The 24,518-nt window shown below is 39.6% G+C and overlaps 1 pseudogene across 1 annotated transcript in view; it reads left to right on the top strand.

Moving 5' to 3' along the window:
• The window catches only part of LOC149197299 (uncharacterized), a 289,735-nt pseudogene that overhangs the window by 223,522 nt on the left and 41,695 nt on the right, over positions 1–24,518 (top strand). Inside the window, exons 12-15 of the transcript XR_016254749.1 lie at positions 960–1,099; positions 1,235–1,448; positions 4,418–4,502; positions 4,679–4,959. The product of XR_016254749.1 is annotated as an uncharacterized LOC149197299 (transcript). The remainder of the gene's footprint in view (positions 1–959; positions 1,100–1,234; positions 1,449–4,417; positions 4,503–4,678; positions 4,960–24,518) is intronic.

The following is a 24,518-nucleotide window of genomic DNA, read 5'->3' as shown; positions in this document are numbered from 1 at the left end:
AAGCATAGAACATACCATGTAACCATTGTTTTCTAAAATTAACATTGTTGCACCTGTACTTGTTGCATTCATTTTACCCCTTTAATACAGAAATTTGCTACACTGTTGCACTCATATTGTACACTGTAAAATGCTTTGATCCTTTCTTCCCTCGCTCTTTTTTCCCGCACCTGCATGCTGAGCACCCATGCAATATTGCTTCTCCACACCTGAGCACTCATGCAACATTGATTTTTTCCATCTCTGACATATTGCTAACAGGTGTTTGATTTTACATAGCCTACAACATTATTTATTTTTAAGTGCTTTCTGATTATTTTTTATCTAGGTTTCCACAGGGAGGCAATGCCAGGGGTAGGAGACACATCTTGTGCACCTGATGTGCTGAGTATGGAGGGACATGGTAGAAATGTCCATTCTCATTGCTGATTCACAGGGGATAGAATGGTGATGACCTGTGACAAGGGTGACATTTTGCATGCTAGAATTGGGTGACATTTTATGTGGGTGACATTTGCATGTTAGAATTGGCATATTAAATTGTTACACTGATTACATGATTTGGGGTCAGGGTTTCATGAGACCTAGACATATAATCATTTAGTTTTGTGTTGTGAAGTTCCCTTTATGGAGATGTGTGCAGACAAAGCCTTTATGGAGATGATTTTTAAATTTCTGATGCTTTTCCTATATTTGGTTGGAGTCCTTCATGGCAGTTCCCTGCCACTGTCTGTTTTGTTGTCCCCTGAAATTTGGGTATTATTTTTGGCCATCCTGAAATCTTGTCCCATGCTCGTGAATAATGATGAAACAGTGTCTAATTATATGAAATTGGCATAAGGTTTCAATAATTTCTATTATGTATTTCCTTTTGGATCTTATTTTATTTGCAATAATATCTCACATTCTGCCATTTTGATATTTATTTCTTATTCATACATTTTGGAAAATCGATGTAGCTGAGATTCGTGAAAGAGACTGGTGCAATGTTGTCACCTGCCATTTGGATGATCCTTGTGCATACACATGGCGTCTTCAGAACTTTGTAATTGGTGAACATATTTTGAAGCCATGTTTGGAGGATCCAACACCAGTGAAGGTGTATAATATGCTTTCCTTTTGTTGCTTATATTTTTTCTTTTATTGAAATTGGTCACCATTTTCATGCTAGAGCAAGTAATTCTCTTTGGTTGGATAGGTAGTTGTGAATCTGATTAAGGATTTGTGATTACAGTCTTGCAGTATCAGTGCATGCGGCAATTTTGCAGTGCTTGGAACAGAAGGAGGGTGGTTTGAGCGGTTTAATCTTCAATCGGGGATTAGTCGAGGGACATATATTGATATAGGGGAAAAAACGACAATGTGCACACAATGGAGCAGTGGTTGGTCTGGCATGTGATGCTACAAATGCCCTTTTAATAAGTGGAGGCTATAACGGAGACATTAAGGTCCTCTCTGCTTTTTAATTTTTGTAATTCATTTATTTTGTAGGTATGTAGTGCTTGATTATTTTGTTTACAGTAAAGGTTTCTTTATGCATGCTACATTTGGTTATCAGGTTGCATGTTCATATTCTTTTCAGCTTTCTTTATTCTATTTATGTTCAAAGTTTATTGATGTTATGCTTTGCTTATCACTTAGTGCGTGACTTAATATTTGTTTTATTAGGTCTTATAAGTGGTTACAAAAACTTGGTATGGCCTTTTGTTTTGCAGTTGCATTTTAGGCCTACACATTGACATTATCATGTATGATTAAGTGCCAGAGTGGTGTGCCTGGGGTCTCTGTAAACAAGAAGTACTCCAAAAAAATATTGAATCATTTCAGTTAAAACATGAGTAACCGTCTTATTGATGTGTCCATATGTGCTAAATTTTTTATGTTTCCTTATTTTTTATTATTATCAAATAGTCATTCTATTAAAGATTTGAACAGGGGGGTTAGTAGGTATTAGAGAGTGAGGTGGATCGAAGTTTAAATGGGCCTATCTCACATGTTTCAGTATCAACACTGGTACCTATTAAGCGGTTCTACTTCTTGAACTTGAGTTGACTTCAAAGCTTTCAAAGTCAGTGTCATAAGACTAAGGATGATGAATGCTTGCTAATATTGTTAATCTTTGTGGACGCAATTATGATATTAGATTATTTTAATAGAAACAGGAAATAGGAATTAAAATTGGAAATGACAATGGAACTAGAAACAAGGACAAGATGATATAAGATAAGATTTGTTAATGTCCAATGAATGACCATAACATGGAAGCATTTGAAGCAATTATATGAAAGCCATCGAAGATGTGTATATAAGCATATCTGAAAGGATGACTTCCATTAAGAAAGATTTTTAGAAAGTAATTTTTCGGTATTATTGGATTTTCTTTGACCATTAAGGCCTCTGTTAACTAGGGATGCTTGGGGATTATACTTAATAATGTATGAGATCACGTATGGATGAGGGGAAGTGGTTACTTGTTACAGTGTGTAAATCTTAGTTACAGCATGTAGCTGTATATAGCCTTTAAAATGTGAAAACACAGCTGAAATAGGGATATGGCTGTATCTGGCTACATACATGGAAAATGTAGTCAGTTTTTGACTGTATTTCAGTTGTATTCTATGTCACAAGGTTCGCCGAACTTTAACCGTCAGGTTCGAATTTTGGCGAACATTAAAAAAATGTTGAGGTTTGGCGAACCTCATAGCCATTGACCAAATCGATAGATCAAAACTCATAACTTCATGTCACAACTCAAGCTTGTAATTTATCCTTGCAGTTTCCATGTCTGCGATAGCATTTTTGATGTTTAATGATGTTGATTTCTTACTATATATATATATATATAGATATGGCGAACCTCATCAAAAAATTCGAACTCAAGCCTAACCTAATCATTGTCGAACCCGAACCATGTGACATTGAACTTGTATTTTATCAGTATATATATATATATATATATATATATATATATATATATATATATATGGCGAACCTCATCAAAAAATTCGAACTCAAGCCTAACCTAATCATTGTCGAACCCGAACCATGTGACATTGAACTTGTATTTTATCAGTATCTTTATCGTATCAAAGCATATTTGGATTTTTCAAATATGGACTTTGGCCATATCATTTTGTATGCTTACATGTATGTGGTAACTATGGTGTTAGATACATGTGTCATTTGAATGTGGTGGCTTTTCTTATCAAAAGTTTTCCTTTCTAAAATTTGTAATTGTCACTGAATGGATATTTCATGTATATAAGCATGTTATAATTGAGCCTAACCATGTAGTTGTTTCTATGCACAGTACACCTATTCCTCTTCTTGGTGTGTATTTGCTCAAAAACACTCCAATTTCGTTCACACGCTGAAGCCCCAACTAAGAAAAATATTAAAAAAATAAAATAAAAATTAAAAAATCACTTGAATGGGCCCCATGCACGAGTGGTTAGGCAGCTGCATTGAACTGGATGGTTTGGTACTGGTTCAGCAAAAATGGCCGGTTTGGTACCGAACCGGGCATTTTCGGTCCGTTGCATCAGTCCGAACCGGTTTAGGTCTGAAAACAGCCGGACCGGCTGGTCCAAACTGGTTCAGTTCGATCTTGATAACATGGAGGAGTAGGAGACTGTGGGAGTGTTAGCGTCAGCACCATCTGCTACAGATATAGGAGAGCACAACTCCATACTTAGCAGTCATTATTTGACATTAGGTGTAGGGTCAGGGCCTTCTATTGCTAGGGGCAGGCCTGGAAAACAACCCATCATGTTTTCCCATAAAAGGGGGAGAGGGCACTGATCTCAGATTGCTAGCTGCTAGTTTATTTGTTTTGCTACATATAACTCATGATGATGAGATACTTTTATATATATGATGTTATTTTGTATTTGTTCTCCACGTTTGAGTCCTTGTTTGGACAATTATCAGGGATCAACATGATTTGATATAGCCTCTGATGTATCATTTTTACTTAGTACGTTATATATATCAATGTTTTCTTCATATTTATGTGCCAATACGTTTATTTCATGTTATTGTTTTATATGTTTAAAAATCTGAGAAAATTGAATATTATATGCATTTTTTCTGTGTGCCGATATTTTCTGATATTGCTGAAAAAATGTTTTTAGGACCCTCATGGATATTTTGCCGATACCGATATTATCAACACTGATTTCACATATGGCATAAATAACCTGAGAAAAATCTAGTAAGAATGAAGTCTGAAAGGGAAAATTGCAGAGCTTTTAGGTTATTGAGAGCATATCATATAAAAGCCTGACCCAATTTCTGCCATGTTTATGGTCTTCAAACCCTGCCCATAATTGACTGTGTAATAGATCTATGGGCAAGAGTATATCTTCAGAATTTCTATCCTTTTATTATATTTTGTTTACTCTGTTTTGTTTTGCAGGTTTGGGATTTCAAGGGGCGTGAGCTAAAGTTCCGATGGGAAATTGAGGTCCCATTAATTAAGATCGTATATCACCCAGGAAATGGTATTATTTTTCTCTTAATATCTGCAAATATACTGCTTTCATCTATGTCATGGATAGTCTGGATTTTGTGTGGGGGTGTAGTTCTGTTCTGGCAATCATATATTGCTTGTTTTACCCAAGGATAATGAATGATTTAACTTACAGAATCTTAAATGTGCCATCTTCATCGTTTTTAGGTATTCTAGCAACTGCAGCAGATGATATGATTCTTCGTTTATTCGATGTCACTGCCATGCGACTTGTGCGCATATTTATTGGGCACATGGACCGTGTCACTGATTTGTGGGAAGTGGTTGTTGTCATCTAGTATGGATGGGACCATAAGAGTTTGGGATATAATTTCATCCAGGCAACTCAATGCAATGCACATGGATTCAGCTGTAACGGCTTTGTCATTGTCACCGGGTATGGATATGCTGGCAACTACTCATGTTGGTCACAATGGCATCTATCTCTGGTCAGTGTTCTGACTTCTATCAGTTATCTTGTCAATACAAAGGTGACAGATGGCTAGGGTGTAGGCAGGGAATCCATTTTTTATTCCCATATTGGGAGAGTTCTTGGAGAGTAATATATATGCAAGTTGAGTCCAAAGCACTTTAGATTGTTGAAGGAAATCCCATTCTTTCAGATGAAAATTTGAACTGTTCGATGTCTATTAAGACTGTTTGGTATGCTGTGAATTTTTCAGCAAATTCTGTTCCTTGTGCACACATTCTTAAAAGAAACTTCAAAAGAGTCTATGTTACACTTTACTAAGAGATTTTTCTGAAATGGTTTTCAATGTGGGCCGGAATTTTTGAAGTTGGTGAAACAAGTTTGAACTGAATCTAAATAAATTAAATGTCCCTGTTTAAGTGAATACTAAATTTTGTAGTTATTTAGTGTTCTGTACTTTGTAGATAATCAACTTAAGCTAATAACTGTTGTTAAAATTGGCAACTAGGGCCAAATTCCACTTTCAACAGCTCATTTGATGAAGATAATTATTGCATTAAACTCCTCTTTTCGAGAGGACCAAAATTGATCTAAAGATCATCAAATTTGGATATGTAGAAGTGGGTTTTTGAATTTATTCTCTGACATGAAAATTAATCACGGTCGGCCTTATCTCTATGTCAGCTCAACAAGTCCAAAAGTCACGTCTCTTGACCCCCATCGATTCCTATATATAGAGGTGCCTCCATCTTTATTTGAGACATATAGAGGTACAAAATTCTTCTGAAACAAGGTGCGGATCTGAGGTTAGGATGTTCAAAAGCAGGACCCAAGTTTGGGAGGAGGATCATCTATGTTTGGGTGCCGTTTTTCTGTAGAAGGAAGGCCGCATTGACTGAGGCTTGCCGTAGCCTGTAAGGAGACTTGGAGAACTGTTTCAAGGTTGGTTAGGGCTGCGTTCCACAGACAGGAGACCGAAGTCAGTTTGGACCTATCTATACAATATTCGGGGCTCATTTATCGTCATAACAGAACTGAGACTGAGCAGAGACTGAGCCACATTTATCAAAGGCCATTGGATGGTCACTGGTGTTTTTGACACACATATGTATGGGTTTCCTCCTCATCTGATATCTGCACTGTGAAAATTTCTAGACAGAAATCCAACTGCAGTGACTAATATTATTTCTTCTACTTATTAATTTAGAAATAAGTTATTCATAGTGTTTCTATGACAAATATCGAAATAAATTCTACTGCAGCCTTCACGATTAAAGTACTGTGAAAAGCAAATGCAAGGAAAAATACTAGCACAAGTATAATCACAATAACACAATTATTTTTGGACAATTGTCTCCGGAAAATCCAATGCGGGAAAACCGGTGCAGCAGATGAGGGTTTCTTTATTAATCTTCAGCAAAAATCTCATGTACAAGATACAACCAGCAGAATAGAAGAGGAATCTCTGTGAGAAATTTACTGATAGTTCTCACACTTGTCAGCGAGATTCTGATCCAGGAGAGGACCTGCTACCCCCTCTGCGTCTCACGATGTCAGCTTTTACGTGAGGACTGCGCAGTCCGAGCGTCAGCCTCTGCGCTGTTCCTCTGCGTCACAGCCTCTGCGCTGTCCCTTCTCTGCTTTGCATCTTTTGCTCTTGCACTCTCGACTGATGCTGCTACCCTCTCTCCTCCTCACTTGCAACTCTCTCTCTAAATCAATTTCCTCTTGCCGAACTTTAACCAGTGAGAAAATTGATTTTACTCGGGCAACTAAGTATCTGCGTGGTGTATTTTCCAAATGCCATCAAAGTCCTTCTTATAATACTCCAATTGAGAACCAACGACCTAGATTAGATTCTAATTAATGGTTCAAATCATTTGGACTCTATCTTCGTCTTCTTCTAGAAGTTTCATCCACAGTTAGATTAATACCCTTTAATTATTTTAATTTCCTAAGTTTAGACTTAGGGTCCCATTAATAATTAATTATTTTAATAAAACCATCTCCTGGTGGAATTTTCCAAAACGATTTCTGGGTATTGTGGAATACATGTGTCCATGTCTCGCTGCAAATTTTGGGACTTAGAGAGACTGACTACTTGATCATTGGGTCATTAGCAAACTAACTGCTTGATCATTGGGTTGCTTGAAGGAATTGGTGTTTCAGTCATCGTTCTGACTCGTTTCTTTTATCAATGATTAGGCGAATATCTTAGTTTTAATCTAAAAATTAAGTGAAATTGAACAGAAAAATCTTATGCATCATGCATTGCATATAGGGCTTTGATTTTGATTGGAATAGTGAAGTTGAGGAAATTGATTGTTGCATCACTTGTTTGTTGCATTGTTGATTGATTTCTTCTTCCCCTACTTAATTAGGCCTTTCATTGTTAAAAGGAAAATGAAAAGAGTTCTTTTTGTCATATTAGTTGCATCATAGGTGTGTTCAGGTGACATTGAGTTTTGAGCCTTGAAATCAAAACATAATTCAAGATAAACTCTAAAATTCACTCAATTAACCTAAGGAGCATTTGAAACTTAACGACACACATAGAGGTCTACGCTAGAGATGTGTTCCGATGTTTTTAAATGTAGGAGTTGTCGTTTTTTGCTAGCGTTACATTCCGTGGGGTGATATCCAGTTCCATGTACGGAAGTGTATCAGACTGTTCTCCACATACCTCCAGGTATATTGGATGGTGCTCTACACATGAAAAGTATATGGGAACACTCTCATCATATGGTTATGCATTAGACAAAACTACTACGGATTGCACTTCCATGTACCGTCGAGTATATTTTGGAAGTCCCCACTAGGTTGTAACTTGTTATCCATCCATAGGTAGCTGAGTCGTCAACCTTGTACAGTGTGATACACCGAACACAACATTCGGGGAGATTGCCTGCCCATATGTAAATCCTTAGTTCTCCAAGGTGGTATATTGCAATTCACAGTTGCTTGGTAAATCCTTTTGCCTAGTTTTGATTTATTTTGTTGTTAATTTCTAAAATCAATTAATTGATCGCGAAATGACATCCTTACCATGGAACAACTCCTTAGTAGATATTATGTTGAGACTAATGGCAACAGTTCCTGAGTCTACCAATTAAGGAAACACTTATGACAAGAATCCTAGTCATTTTCCTCCTTTTGGAAATATTGGTGCTCCTTATATGACAACGTTGTCCCTTCCTGGATTTACCATTGGTTTGCTAGTTTGGTTGTTTTCGACCACTATGGTTTTGAATGTCCAAACTGCTCCTCAACCAAGTTCTCCTCCACCTAAACAATATCAACCTCAAGTTGATCCTAAAGTTGACCCTTTGCCTTCTTTACTTGTTCGGTCTTCTTCCTTTTCTTCCTCTTCATCTGGTGAAAGCCTCCAAGTTAGTAACCAGGTGGATAAGAAGAAGAAGAAAATGAAGATTAAGAAGAAGCAAAATAAACAAAGGGACAACCAAGCAACCATTGCTATCGATGCTACTGATGTTGAGAAACCTTCAAAGCCCCGTAAAGTTAAATTCCCTTGCAAATTTAGTAAGGTTGACCACCTTCTTAGAGATTGTCCTGATATTACCAAGATATTATAATGTGGTCCATAGGCTCACATCAACCTTTGTCATCAACCTCTGGAGATCATGCTAGTAACAAGCCTTCAACTAGTGATAGTAAGGTCCACGGGAAAAAGGGTAAAGTCAAGTTCCCCTATAGTTTTGTGAAAGGAATCATCCTATTCACCTTTTTCCTTATATGGATGAAGCCTCGAAAGTGTTGGAAAACCTTACAACTTCTCAGCTTCGTCTTCTGGCTAGTTATCGAAAGCTTTCTCCCAATCCTCCACTAGTGGATGAATTGATTGATCAAAATCTGTGTCCAGTCAGTCCCACTCTTTTTGAACGTGAATCCCATGAGTCTGTTCCTGACCAACCATTGGTTAAGAAAACGGTTGACTCGATTCCATGTTCAGTGGATCGTACCTTTCCCGTAGAGAGTGAACTTCATACTGCTTAGGTTCTTCTCGTTTCTTCAGATTCCAATGAACTAGGGGGAAATTCTGTGTTCCAACAACACAAGGGAGTAGTTCTCCCATTCCCATAACACAGGGTTGTAGTTCTCCCGTTCCCACAGCATAAGGGAACAATCCTCCCAGTTCCATTGCGCAAGGGGACAGTTCTCCCATTCCCACGACACCCCCTCCAAGTAGTATTGTCACTTCCTTTGATTGGAGTCGACTGATAGGGTATGGTCACTTCCTTTGATTGGAGTCGACTGACAGGGTATTGTCTTCCTCCTTACGTGCCCTTCTAGATCATAGTATAGGTTTATAATATGCGTGTACTTGTCACATTCATAAACGAAGGCACGTCTCTTAGTATTTTGTCCTCAGCTACTTGGCAAGCTTTAGGTTCTCCGCAGCGTGTGCCCATTACCCAGAATCTGTTAGCTTTTAACAGAGGAACCAATCAACCGTTAGGGATCCTTTCTCAGTTGCCTATTACTTTGGGAGGAAAGACTGTCTATAAAGATGTGATGGTAATCCAGGGCCCTTTGGATTTTAATTTACTCCTTGGGCGTGACTATGTTTACGACATGGGAGCTCTTGTCTCTTCTCTCTTTCGTGTGATGTGTTTCTCGCATGAAGGAAGAATCGTGTCCATTGACCAACTTTCGTTCGTTGGTCCTAATTGGACTCCCAATCAACTAGCTTCCCTAAATGGTTCTTATACGCAAGTGATATCTCCCTCGCCACAGATTAATTATGTGGCAACTTGTTCCATGCCCGCGTCTACTGATTATCTAGTAGGTGATGTAGTGCATCATGTACTGAGAGCGCTGGCCCCTGATCTTTCCTTTGGATCCTTTGACATGTATCCTTTCCAGAGCATTGTTCTCCCATCTGATGAGAACCTCTTGGAAGCCATGGCCTTTTATGGGCCATGATTAAGGTGTCGGAGCAAAGTTCTTTTTCTTGTGTCAAGTTCGTTAAAAAATGAAACAAGGTTCCTGGAGCAGAGTTCTTTTTCTTGTGTCACGCTCATTAAAAAATGAAACAAGGTTCCCAGAGTAGAGTTCCTTTTTTTGTTTCAAGTTCGTTAAAAAATGAAGCAAGGTCCCATGAGCATAGTTCTCTTCCTGTGTCAAGCTTGTTAAAAAAGGAAACAATTCCCCTTCCAATTCGAGACTTTGATTAGATCTTGTAAATTCCCAGTCGAGTCTTTCACTTGATCTCGTAAATGAACCTTCATTCCATCGACCTGTTAGTAACCGATAGTCTACTTAGGTGAATGAAATGAAGCTTGGGGGGCATGTGCCTAGAATAGAGTCATTATGCTGGGGGCATGCAAACTTATTTCAATCATAGTTTTTTTTTTTGTTCCATTTCAAGCTTGTGTAAAAATGAAACTACTCTCAAGCATAGTTTTTCTCATGTTTCAAGCTTGTGAAAAAATGAAACCATCTTCAATTATTTTTTTTTGTGTAAATCAGCATTTGTATTAAGACAAAAAAAATACATATAGTACAAAAAGGTCTGCCCGTGCAGACTAAAGATCGACTTCCTTGCCCGATTCCAACATTTCCAAACCTACTAGACTGTCAAAAATCCCCATGGCTCACCATGCAGGGCAGCACTGAGAGGCTGGGGACATCAAAACCAATATTCCAGCTGAGTAAATGTCAAAACAAAGACCTAACAGACTAGAGTTCCTCCGAGACTAGCAAGGAAAACTAAGACAAAGACTGTTAAAAAGAGAGACAGAGTGCTGAAACATAACAAATAGACTCGCTGAGCCGAAACAGAAAAGTACTGACCCAAGACCCATGAAAGCACACAGAGACTCCCAAAGCATCCCATTACAGCTCCAGAATGATATAATCCTTGGTGGAGGAATCCTGGCTGGCCGAAGTTGTGGCTCTGCCAGACTAAGGTGGACATTGGGAAGAACGCTTCCCCTGACTGGTCCCCACGGTTTCCTCCGCCCCTTCCCCCACGGCAGTGACTTCCTTGCAAATGGAATGCCTCAGAAGGCTAATCAGCACTATTAACTTTTTGGAAATGTTACCAAATTGTTGCTCCAACGCAGTGATTTTGAAGTCCAGAGCTTCCAAAACTGCTGTGTGATCCGCAGAAATGACAAAAATAGCCTGGTGAGCCTGATGAGCCTGATTGAGATACTCCCCTTGCATACTGATAGCTTTCGCTAACATCGTTTTCATTCGCCACATCTCCGCCTGAGTGCGGACATATTGAGTTGCTCGTGTTGTTGTCGTACCAGGATCCTGGACCCACTCCATTTCCTTTTCCAGATCATTATCCTCCAGGTTTTCTTCCTCTTCAGCAACAATTGCTTCCAACTCCTCTATTTTGCGTTTTTCCTTCTGCGAGGTTCTCGTTTCGTATGCCTCCCGAGCCTGCTGCAGGTCTTTGTTGGCCGAAGCATTTCTACTGCCTTCTCGCGCCATCCTCCTATGACAAAGAACAGACAGAAGCCATCCTCTGAGAGCACAATTGGGACGATGATGGTAACCTTCGGAGATCAGAGCATTGCTCTTGTAGTTAGGGACTGTAATTATAGAGGGATGAGCACTTGAGTCGCTTGAGGCACCCCATCTTGTCACCTTATGCTCGCACGTCCCTTCATGATTATTTTTGCCCCGAGGATCACATTTTTGTTGATGGGCCGGATCCTTGTTATTAAATTTGCCCCGCTTGAACCCTTCCGGTGAGTGCCATGTGGCTATTATTTTAATTTGATGCCGGCGGAGTTCATACTTTTTGTTCATGGAGCTCCTAGGAACTGCCCCGGCCTGCTTGTGCATTAAATGCCTCTTCCATTCGTGTACTCCTTTCGCCTGCCGACCCTTTATCCTTACTTCCCTTCGATTGGATGGCGTCATTCTCCACTACCGGCGAAGATCTTCGTACCCCTAGCCTTATCTTTCGTTAAAAATGTCCTGCCTCGAAAGCAGTGTGCACCTGCTTCTCAGCTCCATGCAGGTGATGTCCTGCCAACAGCTGTCCAAGACGACCGTGGGATTATCTATGCCATAGTTTGCCAAGTGATCCGCTACAGTGTTAGCTTTGCGTCTAACTGCCTGAAAGATTAAGCCGTTCAGCCAAGAAAGATGTTCAACAATGTTCTCTGTCACCTTGGCCAATCTCCAGTGCTGAGTGACCTTACTCACTTTGGCTCCCGAATATAGTTTCCTCGCTGCTGTAATAGCCAGCTGAGAGTCCCCTTCTACCACAGCTGCACCTGCTTTTAGGTTCCTGAGAATTCTCAAACCCTGTTCCAACACTGCGATCTCCATTTCATTGTTAGTCCCTTCCCCCAGAGCTCGACTGTGGATGTACTGAATACTACCTTCACTATCCCTGAGAACCCCTCCGATGCCAGCAGGTCCTGGGTTACCCCTTGAGGCTCCATCGAAATTGAGCTTGAGGAATCCTAAAGGCAGCTGCTTCCAGGTGTTCATACTGGTATTCAACTCCTGCCAACAATTCGAGGAGGAAGCAAAGTTTCCCTTGTCAAGGTTAAAAGCTTTCAAAATTTGTAAGTCTGCATTTGAGATGTTTGTGTCTTGTTCTATCCTTCCTCTGACGAGAACCGATTGCTTGACATTTTGGAGAATTGTATTTGTTAAGTGGTTTAAATTTCTCATTTCGTTTCGGAAGACTCTTCGAATCCTTTCTTTCCAAATTGACCATGCAATGAACCCTGGTAGGAGTTTCCAAATGGTGTTAACCAGTTGATTATTGGAGAAATTACTCCTCTAGTTCCTGATAGTTTCTTGAATAGAATTCCTGACTCTGTCCGTTTTTTGAAGTATGGTTTTCGCCCATTTCCATAAACTGTCTGCATTTGAGATGTTTGTGTCTTGCTCTATCCTTCCTCTGACGAGAACCGATTGCTTGACATTTTGGAGAATTGTATCTGTTAAGTGGTTTAAATTTCTCATTTCGTTTAGGAAGACTCTACGAATCCTTTCTTTCCAAATTGACCATGCAATGAACCCTGGTAGGAGTTTCCAAATGGTGTTAACCAGTTGATTATTGGAGAAATTACTCCTCCAGTTCTCGATAGTTTCTTGAATAGAATTCCTGACTCTGTCTATTTTTTGAACTATGGTTTCTGCCCATTTCCATAAACTATCTGCCCAGTCATAGTTGTTGAAGAGGTGATTCATGGTTTCCTCTTCCTTTCGACACATGGGGCATCATGAAGGGCTTGAGAACCCTTTTTTGGGAGCTTCTCCCATGTAAGTGTTCTCCTGCGCATTAGGAGCCAAAGGAAAGTTTTGATTTTTGGCCAGAGCTGGGAATCCCAAACTTTGTTGCACCATTTGACCTTTTCTTCATGCTCTAAGTTTTCTAAGTGAGTTCTGGCTTCTCTGAGCGTGAAGTTGCCTCCTTCTAGCTACCCCCATCGTAATTGGTCACTATCTTCTGTTGTCTTTATTCTTCGCTTGTCCAGTTGTGTTCTCAGGTTCCTCATACTGTTGTATTCTTCGGTCATGTGCTCTGTTTCATTGAATATCCAAGTTCTCCACTCCCGGTCCCTTTCATTAGGCTTCCAATATTGATTCACTGTAGTTCGCCCTAGCTCCTGGTTATTTCTTTTGCAATCTGCGAACTCAGGCCTTTCCAACTTGGGGAGTTGTTTCCATGCATCCTTCCAAAAAAGGGTAGTTTTCCCATCACGAATTTCCCAAAAGCTATGTTCTTGGATAATTTGCCGGTTGTTTCTTGCTAGGTTCCATATAGGTGAGCCTTCTAGGTTTTCTTGCATTCTGATTAGGTTCTGTGAACTATGATTTGGAGCGTACTTTTCCTTCCAATGTTTGGCCCATGGTAATTTAGGTTCCTTCAGCCACTTCCACCATAACTTAGCACCACAGGCTCGGTTAATCGTGGAAGGGTCTTGTAAGTTCAACCCTCCCAGATGTTTAGGTTTGCATAGTTTGTTCCACGCTATCAGTGACCATTTCTTCTTCTTTGAATTACCCGACCAGAGAAACGTTCTTTGGATGACCCTTATCTTTTGCAGAACTCCCTTGGGAGCTGGAATAATGGAGAGCATATATTGAGGAATGGCTTGGAGGACTGCTTTGGTTAAGACCAATCTTCCTACAAAATTTAGGGCCCTATGGGTCCAATGATGACATCTTTTCTCTAGACTGGCAAGGATCTTTTTCCAATGGATTTTTTGCCAAGGTTTGTCAGTCAACGGTACTCCTAGATGTCTCGAGGGGAGGCTGCTTCTTCAGAAGCCTAGAATGGAGGAGAGATTTTTTTGCACAACTAAATGAGTATTGAAAAAGAAGATAGAAGATTTCGATAGATTTAGCTCCATACTTGAGGCCTTGCTAAAGAGATTGAGAATCCTTTTGTAGCCCAAGGCTTCTTTGACTGTGGGAGTACCATGCAACATCGTGTCATCAACAAATTGTTGGTGGGTAGTTGCTGGGATAGAGGGCAGGGGCTGCAGTCCTTTAATAACTCCTTCCTTCTTAGCTTTGTGAATAAGTCTACTTAAACCTTCCATCAAGATCACGAAAAGGAAGGGGGATAACAGATCACCTTGTCTAAGACCTCGCGAAGGAGAGAAATGTGCAGAAGGGGCACCATTCACCAGAATTGAAAATCTAGGAGATTTGACCAAAGCTAGAATCCAGACTATCCAATGTTCAGCAAAGCCAAAGGCTCTCAAAATCATTTCTAGATAATGCCAGTTGACCTTGTCATACGCCTTTGACAGATCTAGTTGCATCATCATACCTGCTTTCTTCCGAGTTTGAAGTGTGTGAATCATTTCTTGTGCCAGTAAGACATTGTCCAGAATTTGTCTCCCCTCTACATAGCCAGATTGCTCTTCTGAGATAAGGCCCGGAAGTATGGGTTTCATTCTATTGGCTATTACTTTGGAAATAATCTTGTATATGACATTGCATAGCGCTATTGGACGAAACTTTGAAGGGGTGTTAGCTTCCTCCTCTTTTGGAATCAGGGCAAGGAAGGTGGAGTTGAGGGACTTGAGGATTGAGGCAGATCGTCGGGAATCCTCCACAACCTCCCAAACTTCTGTTTTGACTATTTCCCAACAAGCTTTGTAGAAGTTAATGGTAAAACCATCAGGCCCAGGTGCTTTATCATTAGGCATTTCTTTCACGGCCTCTTCCACCTCTTCCATGGAAATTTCTCGAGTCAGAGCTAAGTTCTGCTCCGTCGTGATTAGCTTGGGGATTGAGGAGATAAGTTCATCAATGGCCTCCGTTCTGTCAACTTCAGGTTCTTGAGCTATGCTGCTGAAGTGCGTAGTAAGAAGGTTAGTGATCTCTTGATGTGTCTGTAACGTGGCTCCCTGTTCATCTTTAAGGCTAAGGATTTTATTAGCTCCTCTGTGGTCAATAGCTGATCTGTGGAAGAATTTTGTATTTTGTTCTCCTTCCTTAAGCCACTGAACTCGAGATTTTTGCTTCCATAGAGTTTCCTCCTGTTGGCAATGAAGTTTCCAGTCCTGCATCAACATTTTTTCTTTACTCACAGTTTCTGGGTTTATGTTCCCTTGGATCCATCCTTCATGTATCTGCTCTAATTGCTCCTCTAGTTTCTCTTTTTCCTTGAATATATTACTAAAAACTGCTTGATTCCAGATTTTGATCTTGTCTTTAATGTATTTTAGCTTACCTTGTAACCTATACATTTTGGTGCCTTTAATGCCCACAGGTTCTTTCCACCATTGTTCAATTTGTTGTATGAAATTAGGATGGGTGAGCCAGAATTTTTCGAATCTAAAAGGTTTATTTCTTGGAGTGCCCTGTATAGCAGCTATCAATGTGATGGGCCAGTGGTCTGACCCTCCACTGGGAAGAATATTTGATTCCACTATAATTCCTTCCAGCAGTATACCTTCTGAAACTAGAAATCTATCTAGACGAGAAGCTATTTGCCTTTCACCTCCCCTTTTGTTGTTCCATATGAAAGCACCACTTCTGGGAAAAACATCCACTAGCTTAGTCGTCTTGATGAAGTCTAGGAAAGCTTCCGAGTCTTTGTTGAGTTTCCTTATACTTCCTTTCTTTTCCATGAGGGTGGTTATCATGTTGAAGTCCCTTCCTATGATTTCCTTTGCTTGGGGATACCTTAGCTTCAGGTTAAGCAAAGTTCTCAAAAAAAGAAGCTTGTCCTCTAGCTTCTGTGGACCATAGACATTAGTGCACAGATAGGTCTCAGAGTTTCCAACAACTTGAGCTTCTACAGCTATGAAGGATCTGGCCGCCTCAGAGGAGAGGACCTTGATTACTTGTGGATTCCACAGAGTGAGTAAGCCTCCCTCCCATCCATTGCTGGCAGTGTCCAAGTATTCCATATGCTTATCTAATTTTTTGCTTATATTGAGTATCGTGCTGCTTGAATATTTAGTTTTCTGTATAAACACTATGTCTGGTTGTTCCTTTTGGACTTTCTTCTTTAAAAGACGCTGTTTTATTTGGCTATTTAGCACTCTAGCATTCCAAGAAAGATAAAAAGAAATTTGGCTATTGGCCCCTTGTTGGGGGTGCACTGATTCTAGAAATTTGGGAAAAATAAAAATAATCTTGAAAATTCCTCTTTCAAAAGCTTCTAGGAGTTGTTACAACCATTTACCTTGGATAAGAACTTCGAATCCTATCTGATCCTACCTTGGAGATTTCACCTCTTATCCCTTGAGCTCATCCTTCCCTCCTATGTGGATTTGAAGCCTAGATTGGTAAATGGATAAGAATTCTTAAACTACCACACCTCCTATAAATCTACAACCATCTACAACATCAGGGTTGGCTTTTGGAGACTAATCATACCCTTATGCTGCTACTTTGATCATAAGAGAGTTATCATTTCCATGCATTAGGGTGACCTTGAGGTGTATATTGTGGCAAGGAAGGACAAGTCAACTTGGGGAGATCTCTACAAGATCAACTTTTTGGTTGTAAACTCTCTCCCTTTCATATTAATACAAAGAGTATATTGTTTTCCTATATGTGTTATGTTATGTTTACATTCATATAATTCAATGATGTGCTGATCCATTGAATAGAGTGATTGGATAATGCTACATAGAGGTCGTAGATATTTGGCTTGTGTTAATTGTTTGTGCAGGTTCTAATTATAACATTCGAAGCTTACAAGCCAAGAGTAGAGAAGAGCTTGTGATGGATCACAAGTAAGCATCTTTCCATTCTTCAATTCTTCTAAGGAGAACTTTATAGTCTTTGATTTCTGTTGTTCTAAACTAGGCCACTAGTGTGAAAAGTTCTAAATAGAAATCCAACTGCAATGATTAATATTATTTCTTCTACTTATTAACTCAGAAATAAGTTATTCATGGTGTTTCTACAACAAATATTGAAATAAATTCTATTGCAACCTTCACAATTAAAGTACTACGAAAAGTGAATGCAAAGGAAAATACTAGCACAAGTATAACCACGATGACACAATTATTTTTGGAAAATTGTCTCTAGAAAAACCCAATGTGGGAAAACCGGTGCAACAGATGAGGGTTTCTTTATTATTCTTCAACAAAAATCTCATGTACAAGATACAACCAGCATAATAGAAAAGGATTCTCTGTGAGAAATTCTATAGACACTTTTCGACAAGTTTTTAATCCAAGAGTGGACTTGTTGCCCCTTTTGCGTCTCACTGTGTCAGTTCTTACGTGAGAATTGTGCGGTCCCAACGTCACACTGCCTCTGCGCTGTCCCTTCTCTGCGTCACAACCTCTACGCTGTCCTCCCTCTACTCTATGTCTTCTGTTCCTAACCTCCAGACTAATGTTGATACCCTCTCTCACTCCTCACTTGCAACTCTCCCTCTGATTCGATTTTCTCTTGCCGAACTTCGACCTGTGAGAAAATCAATCTTACTCGGGTAACTGAGTATTTGCCTCTGGTCTGTTTTCCAAATGCCCCTCGATGTTCTTCTTATAATCTTCTAGTTGAGAACCAACAACCCAGATTAGATTCTAATCAATGGCTCAGATCATTTGGATTCAATCTTCGTCTTCTTCTAGAAGTTACACCCGCGGTTTAGATTAATACCCATTAATTATTTTAATTTCCTAAGTTTAGACTTAGGGTCCCATTAAAAATAATTAATTTTTTAATAAAGCTGTCTCAGGGTGGAATTTCCCAAAACGGTTTCTTTGTATTGTGGAATACATATGTCTAAGCCTCCTTGCAAAATTTGAGACTTAGAGCACATCTGATGCTACAGGATATCAACACTCCCTCTTAGCGAGGAATGTGCTCTGTAACATCTCCCTTTGCGTTGTTGATGTCTGACATCACTGCCCACCAACTAATGCGCAAATGATTCATCTGTACCGTTGCTGACCCTGCCACTGCCAACACTGCATCTGTATTGCAACTCTCTCATTCCCTGCCACTGTAACTAAGAAATTACCTATTTCTGCGACTGAAACGGATTCTCTACCATACCCATCTACTCTCTGAACTGAATGAACTTAGATCTTCCTAGAGCCTTTGTGAGTATGTCTGCTACCTGATCTCCTGTCGGGACATACTACAGTTGTATTGCCCCATGTTGAACACAATCTCTAATAGAGTGACATTTGATTCCAATGTGTTTTCACTGATCATGAAATACTGGATTCTTAGCGAGTTTCATACAACTTTGATTATCATAGTGAATCCTGGCTACTTCCATCCTTTTTTTGAATAAACTCACAAGCAATTTTCTAAGCCATATAGCTTCGCACATGGCTGTGCTGGTTGCCATATATTCAACTTATGTTGAGCTCAGAGCTACCGACTTCTGCTTCCTGCTGCACGAAGACACCATTCCTGATCCAACATTGAAGCAATACCCAGAGGTACTTTTCCAGTCTACGGAACTACTTGCCCAATCTGCATCTGTGAATCCATTCAATCTGCCGTCATCCCTTTGGGAGTATTTCAACCCATATCCAACTGTTTCACGCACATACCTTAGAATGTGCTTAGTTGCTGCCCAATGCACCCTTTTCGGTTCCACCATGAACTGACTAAGGGTGTTGACAGTGAAGCAAATGTCTGGCCTAGTGTTGACGAGATACATGAGCGACCTAATGAACTATATGTACAAGGTGGGGTCCACATCCTTGTCTCTTGATGCAGCTATTTTCTTCCAGTATTTTCTAAATACTAAAGCAAATTAGTTCTGCAGCCTACACTAATTAAATATTTGATCTCATGAAACATAAAACAAAGCAAAGAACAAGATACGTAGGACACACTTATTTTTGGACATAGTCCCCGGAAAAACCTAATGCAGGAAAACCGGTGCAGTAGTTTTGAGGGTTTATTATTGTTGACTTGAGGTTTCTGTGATCCATATCAAGTTTAAGAAAAAAATATCGACGTAAATCACATGATAATACATTTGTCGATGCGTTTCGAACCACCGACTGTGGTCATCGTCAGGACAAGTTGAAGAATCACATCATGGTTGCATGGGTTTATTATTATGCAGGAGAAATATCTGAATACATATGTAGGATGCTCATCTAGCGATCCTTTATAGAGAAAATACTGGCAGAAAATCTGAGTGAGTTTTGCCTCACTTCATCCGGCAGAATCCTGGTTGATCCGGCACAAGACTGGCTAACCCTGACTATTTTTGCGTTGGCTCTGCATCAGCCTTGGGTCACCTTCTCTGCCCTTTGCATTAGCTCTCTCGGCTGGTCCGACATTTCCTGACAATTCCGACATTTCCCGGCAGTTCCGGCTGTTCCTGGCAGTTTCGGTTGTTCCGGCAGTTCTAGATTTTGTGTGACAGACTGACAGGCAACTTTTCTGCGTCAGCTCTCCCGGCTACTACGCTGCCTCTTTGCAAGCTCTCTCCGCCTCTCTGTCAGTATTCTCCGGAAAGTCCTTCTTCCGGATTCTCACTACCCCTCTACTATTGAAACTTAGTTCGAATTTCCCAGCGTCCTAGCCCTAGAAATCGAATTCTGGATCAATTCTCTCCCACTGTCTGTCTTTTCAAATGAACCCCAAGCCTCCATTTTATACTTTTCCTGTTGAGTCTTCAATGGCCGAGATTATGTCTCCAATCAACGGCTAAAATTAAAACATGACTTGATCTGCCTTCTAGATCATTCTCACCCATATTTTGATTAATACCCATTAATAGTTTAATTTCCCTAAGTTTAGACTTAGGAACTCCATTAAAAATATTAATTATTTTAATAAAGTACAATCTGGATGGAATTTCACCAAACGGTTTCTGGGTTCTTTAGAACTCATGTGGCTTAGCCTCTCCACCAATTTTGAAGGCTAGAGCACTTTCGATGCTACCAAAAACTAACAGGTATGTGGATGTAGACTGGACAACTAAATATTTTGAGATGTCCTATCTCAGGCTTCTTACTTGTGAGTACTTCCTTTGATGTCTTACCCTTCATAATCTGATGTGGAGTTCTGTTTTGCAAATACACATCTGTATTTCATGCCTCAACCCATAGAAACATCGACAAACTCTGATCATGGATCATGGCTTTCACTACACTGGTGATAGACCGATTCTTCCTCTCTACAACGCCATTCAATTGTGGGTTGTAGTTCACTGTTTTCTCCCACTTGATCCTTGCCTTGTAGAAATTGGCAAACTCATTAGGAGTGTATTCACCCTCATTGCTTGTTCTCAGCACCTTGATCTTTTTTCTTATCATGTTTTCCACTTGAGCTTTGAATGCTCTGAAATGACTGAAGTCCTCACCCCTGGCCCTCATAAAGTAGATCCAGGTCTCCCTGGAGAAGTCATCAATGAAGGTCATATAGTAAGATGCGCCCTTCACTGAAGAAACTGACATAGTCCTTGTTAAATCATAATGGATCAAATCCAAAATGCCTTTGGATTGATTCTCGTTGCTAGGGAAAGATGCCTTCACATTATTGCTAAGTGCACACTCTTTGCACAACCACTGCTAGTCCAGACTCCAAATTGATGTTTGGAATTCCAATGGCCATCTGTCTTAGTAATGATAGAGCTCTGTAATGGGGATGCCCCATCCTTCTGTGCTAAAGCTCGCACATGCTCTCATTGGTGTGCACTAGTGCTTGAGCAGACTGGCCCTGAAGTCTATATAGGTTCCCATGTGAGACCCCAATTCTTATTGCAGTCTCTGAACTTGCTCCCTATGGGTAGATGAATAGCCGCCCCCTTTGGAAATTAAGCTCGTAACCTTTGTTCTCCATGACTGAGATGGACAAAAGGTTTTTCTTTAGGCCCGGTACATAGAGTACCTCTTGTGCCACAAAGGACCCTCCTGATTCAAGCTGAAATTAAACAGTCTCCTTCTTAACTCAAGCTGAAATTAAACGGTCCCCTGTCTCCTCATTGCATGCTTGGCATCATCGCCAAGCTCATTATGGATCCGTGAGTTGTCCTCTGTAAAATTACTTAATAGCTCTCTAGCCTCTGTCACATGGCAAGAGGTGCCACTATCCAAGTTCCAGGGGCTTTTATCAATGGCGCTGGTAGAAAGGCAAAAGACAAGTGAAAAGTCACCCTCGAACTTGGAACCAAACTCACTCAACTATGTCTCTGTTATCGCTGCGACTATTTGTGACTTCTCATTGCCCTTCTTCCTCTGTGGACACTGAGAAGTAAAGTGGCCATATAACATTTGATCTTGCTCATATCTCTCTTCTACCTAGATTTTTGTCCCTCTCTCTGAATGTCACCCTTTTTGATAGAAACTTTCCCTTTGGTCTTCTTTGTCTTGCTGACCAGGGCTAAGTTTTCATCTGTTGCTCCTCCTCCCTTCTTGTTGGTCCTAGACTGTTTATGAGTCTCCTCTTGGATGTAGTCATCCCAAAGTCTCTCCCACTTGGGAAGATGCTCCTAGGCACAAATGCCCATGATGAATGGTTCCCAAGCCTTGGTGAACCCATTCAAAGCAACATTCACTAGCTCTGCATCCAATACAACTTCTCCAATAGCTGCAAGCTGGTCATGGATCTGTGTGATCCTCATAAGGTAGCTGGTCACATTGTCGGAGGGGTTCATTCTGCACTCTCTGAGCTTAGTTTTGAGAATCATTTTCCAACTCATGTTATCACTTTGAAAAAGTGATACCAGGGCATCAAACATCTCCTTAGATCTAGTCTTTTCTGCAACATGTGGAATCAGATGATCCTTAATAGCTTCAAGGATCACCCTTTGTGCTTTTATGCCCTTATCCCATGCTGCTTACATTGCATGGTCTACTACTGCTGGTGTTTACATGCTCCTTGAGTCTGCGTTGGAACTAGAAGAGGGTTGAACACGATTTCCCGCAAGTCTTGCTCCTTCAAGATCACTGAGATTCTTGCATTCCATGGCAAAAAGTTTGAAACCCCATCAAATCAATCCTCAACTTTCACACTAGTTACTGACATGGTTATTCTGAGATCTAGCTCTCAAACTTGCTTAAGTAACCTGGAAAACAATAGATCTACTTTCTTTCAGAGCAATAGCTTTGATACCTGTTAAATTATCCTAAAACCAGCTACCTAAATAACTAGACCTGATCTGTTTGCTTAGGTAGCTGGTTTTAGGATAATTTAACATTCCGTCACAACCCTAGTAAAAAGGTACGCTTCACTCGAGAAAAATCATTGATTAGGCATGTTAAGCTTTTCCTATCTTATTCTAATGCTTAGAATATGATCTTGATGATGAGGATCCCATTGGAAATGGTTTTGATGTTATGTAATTATTTGTTGTAGCATGAAATTTTTTGGACTCTAGAGGCCATTTAGAGCCTCTTTGTCGATCTATTTTGATTCAAAGATGGATTACACTTGGTGCTGTTTTGGTCATATGCACCCTTGCTATATACATGAGAAACTTTGCATGCTTGTGTGTTGTGATATGGATTCATATGCATGCACATGAATTATATGTTCTTTATAAAACTTGAATATTTTATGCATTTTTTGGTCAACCAATATTTTAGTTTGGTTCTGATAACATTGCTGAGGATGCTGTGATCGTTTTCCATCAAGCAAACAAGGGGAAATCTGTTGTTTTCATTGCCATCATTCATCTCTGAGATACATTTATTTTTATTTTGATATGGTTTTGTATCATTCTGTCCAATCTTATGACTTTGGACAAATATCGTATTTACTATTTCAGTTTATGTGTGCCAATTGACATCTTATGCATCTTATATATTGATTTTATTTTTATATTTATGTAGGAATGTGTTTGTTGATGTTGATGTTTCTTTAGAAGTTAAAATTTTGAAAAAAACAACTATTTTTGTATTTTCTAAAAATAATACTATTTCATTTCTTCAGCCATGAGAACATCAGGAGCATGTCATTGAGAGAAAGTGTAACATGCATGAACAAAGGTTAATCTTTTTTAGATCGCGCTTTGAGGACAAAGCATATTTGAGAATAATAACAACAATAATAAAATAATAAATAATAATAATCTTAACTAAAGAAACTAAGGGCACAACCTTTCTCCTTTGTGACTAGTCTATCCTTGTATTGTTCCAAGGCTTATTGTACAACTCTCTCTCACACAAATATCTATATCTATATATATATATATATATATATACTGAGCAGTGAATAAGCACAAATTGTTGACATCCAAATAGGATTACAAATGAACTTTTGTTCATTTTAGAGGCAATAAACATCCAAAGCCAAGCAATGTTTTCAGCATAATATGCTTCCTGAATTTGAATGTCGTCCAAGACATGTCCCTGTGAGTTTTATTGAGTTGGAAAAAACTGAAAAAAAGAGGCGGGACTCTCTTTTACTTATATTATATTCGGTTCTCGGTTTTCTTTTCCAAGGAAAAAGAAGCTGTAATATTATTTGAGGAACATAAGATTACATTTACATATGCCAAGGCATCCAACAGGCTATTTGCCTGTCCACTGCATCCAAAAGAAGCAGTCTGTTTTTTCATGTCCATAATTTTTCCAACAAAAATCAGCCATTCAGGTTTGTGTCCTTCTTTAGAGAAAAGATTTAGCAGAGATACAGGAAGAATTATATCATTCATGTGTGATATTTACAGACATATATATCGCTAACTCAATCCTTTTATATATAAGGATAAGTGAGTTACAGAGGAGATAAAAACAAAAATGTGTTCATCAAGAAGGTCTTCATAAAAGACATGCCATATAGTTCGAGACTGAAGTTGCCTGTAGAGTAAAATCTCCATTAAGGCGGTCATATAGAAAAGCAAACAGAGAAAACTAGAGAGAGACTGCCAGCTGGGTGCAGAGTAAAACTGTTCAGGAATTACTCGCATGGGTTGAGAGTATAATCATTGCTGTAGCCTTCTTTATGCTTGGTAATCTTCCAGCAGCCTTTGTCCATTGCCAGACCACTCTTTTACTGTTCATCTGCCCTTTAATCCCTGCATCTGTAGATATGATCATATGAAATAGAAGTGAAAGAAGAAGCATATGCTAAAATCTTCTGATAAATAGGGGGTAAAGTGTAATTCCCGAGTCGTGCTGTGCCATTCATCCAACAAATAACAAGCTTTGAATTGCCATTAATGTGCATAGT

This window comes from Pinus tabuliformis, chromosome 2_2 (genome assembly GCF_031772625.1).
Source record: "Pinus tabuliformis cultivar Carrire ecotype Pingquan chromosome 2_2, CPIR1, whole genome shotgun sequence".
In the NCBI taxonomy this organism is placed as follows: Eukaryota; Viridiplantae; Streptophyta; class Pinopsida; order Pinales; family Pinaceae; genus Pinus; species Pinus tabuliformis.
Note: the sequence above shows the minus strand (reverse complement) of the source record. Positions and strands in the feature narration are given on the sequence as shown.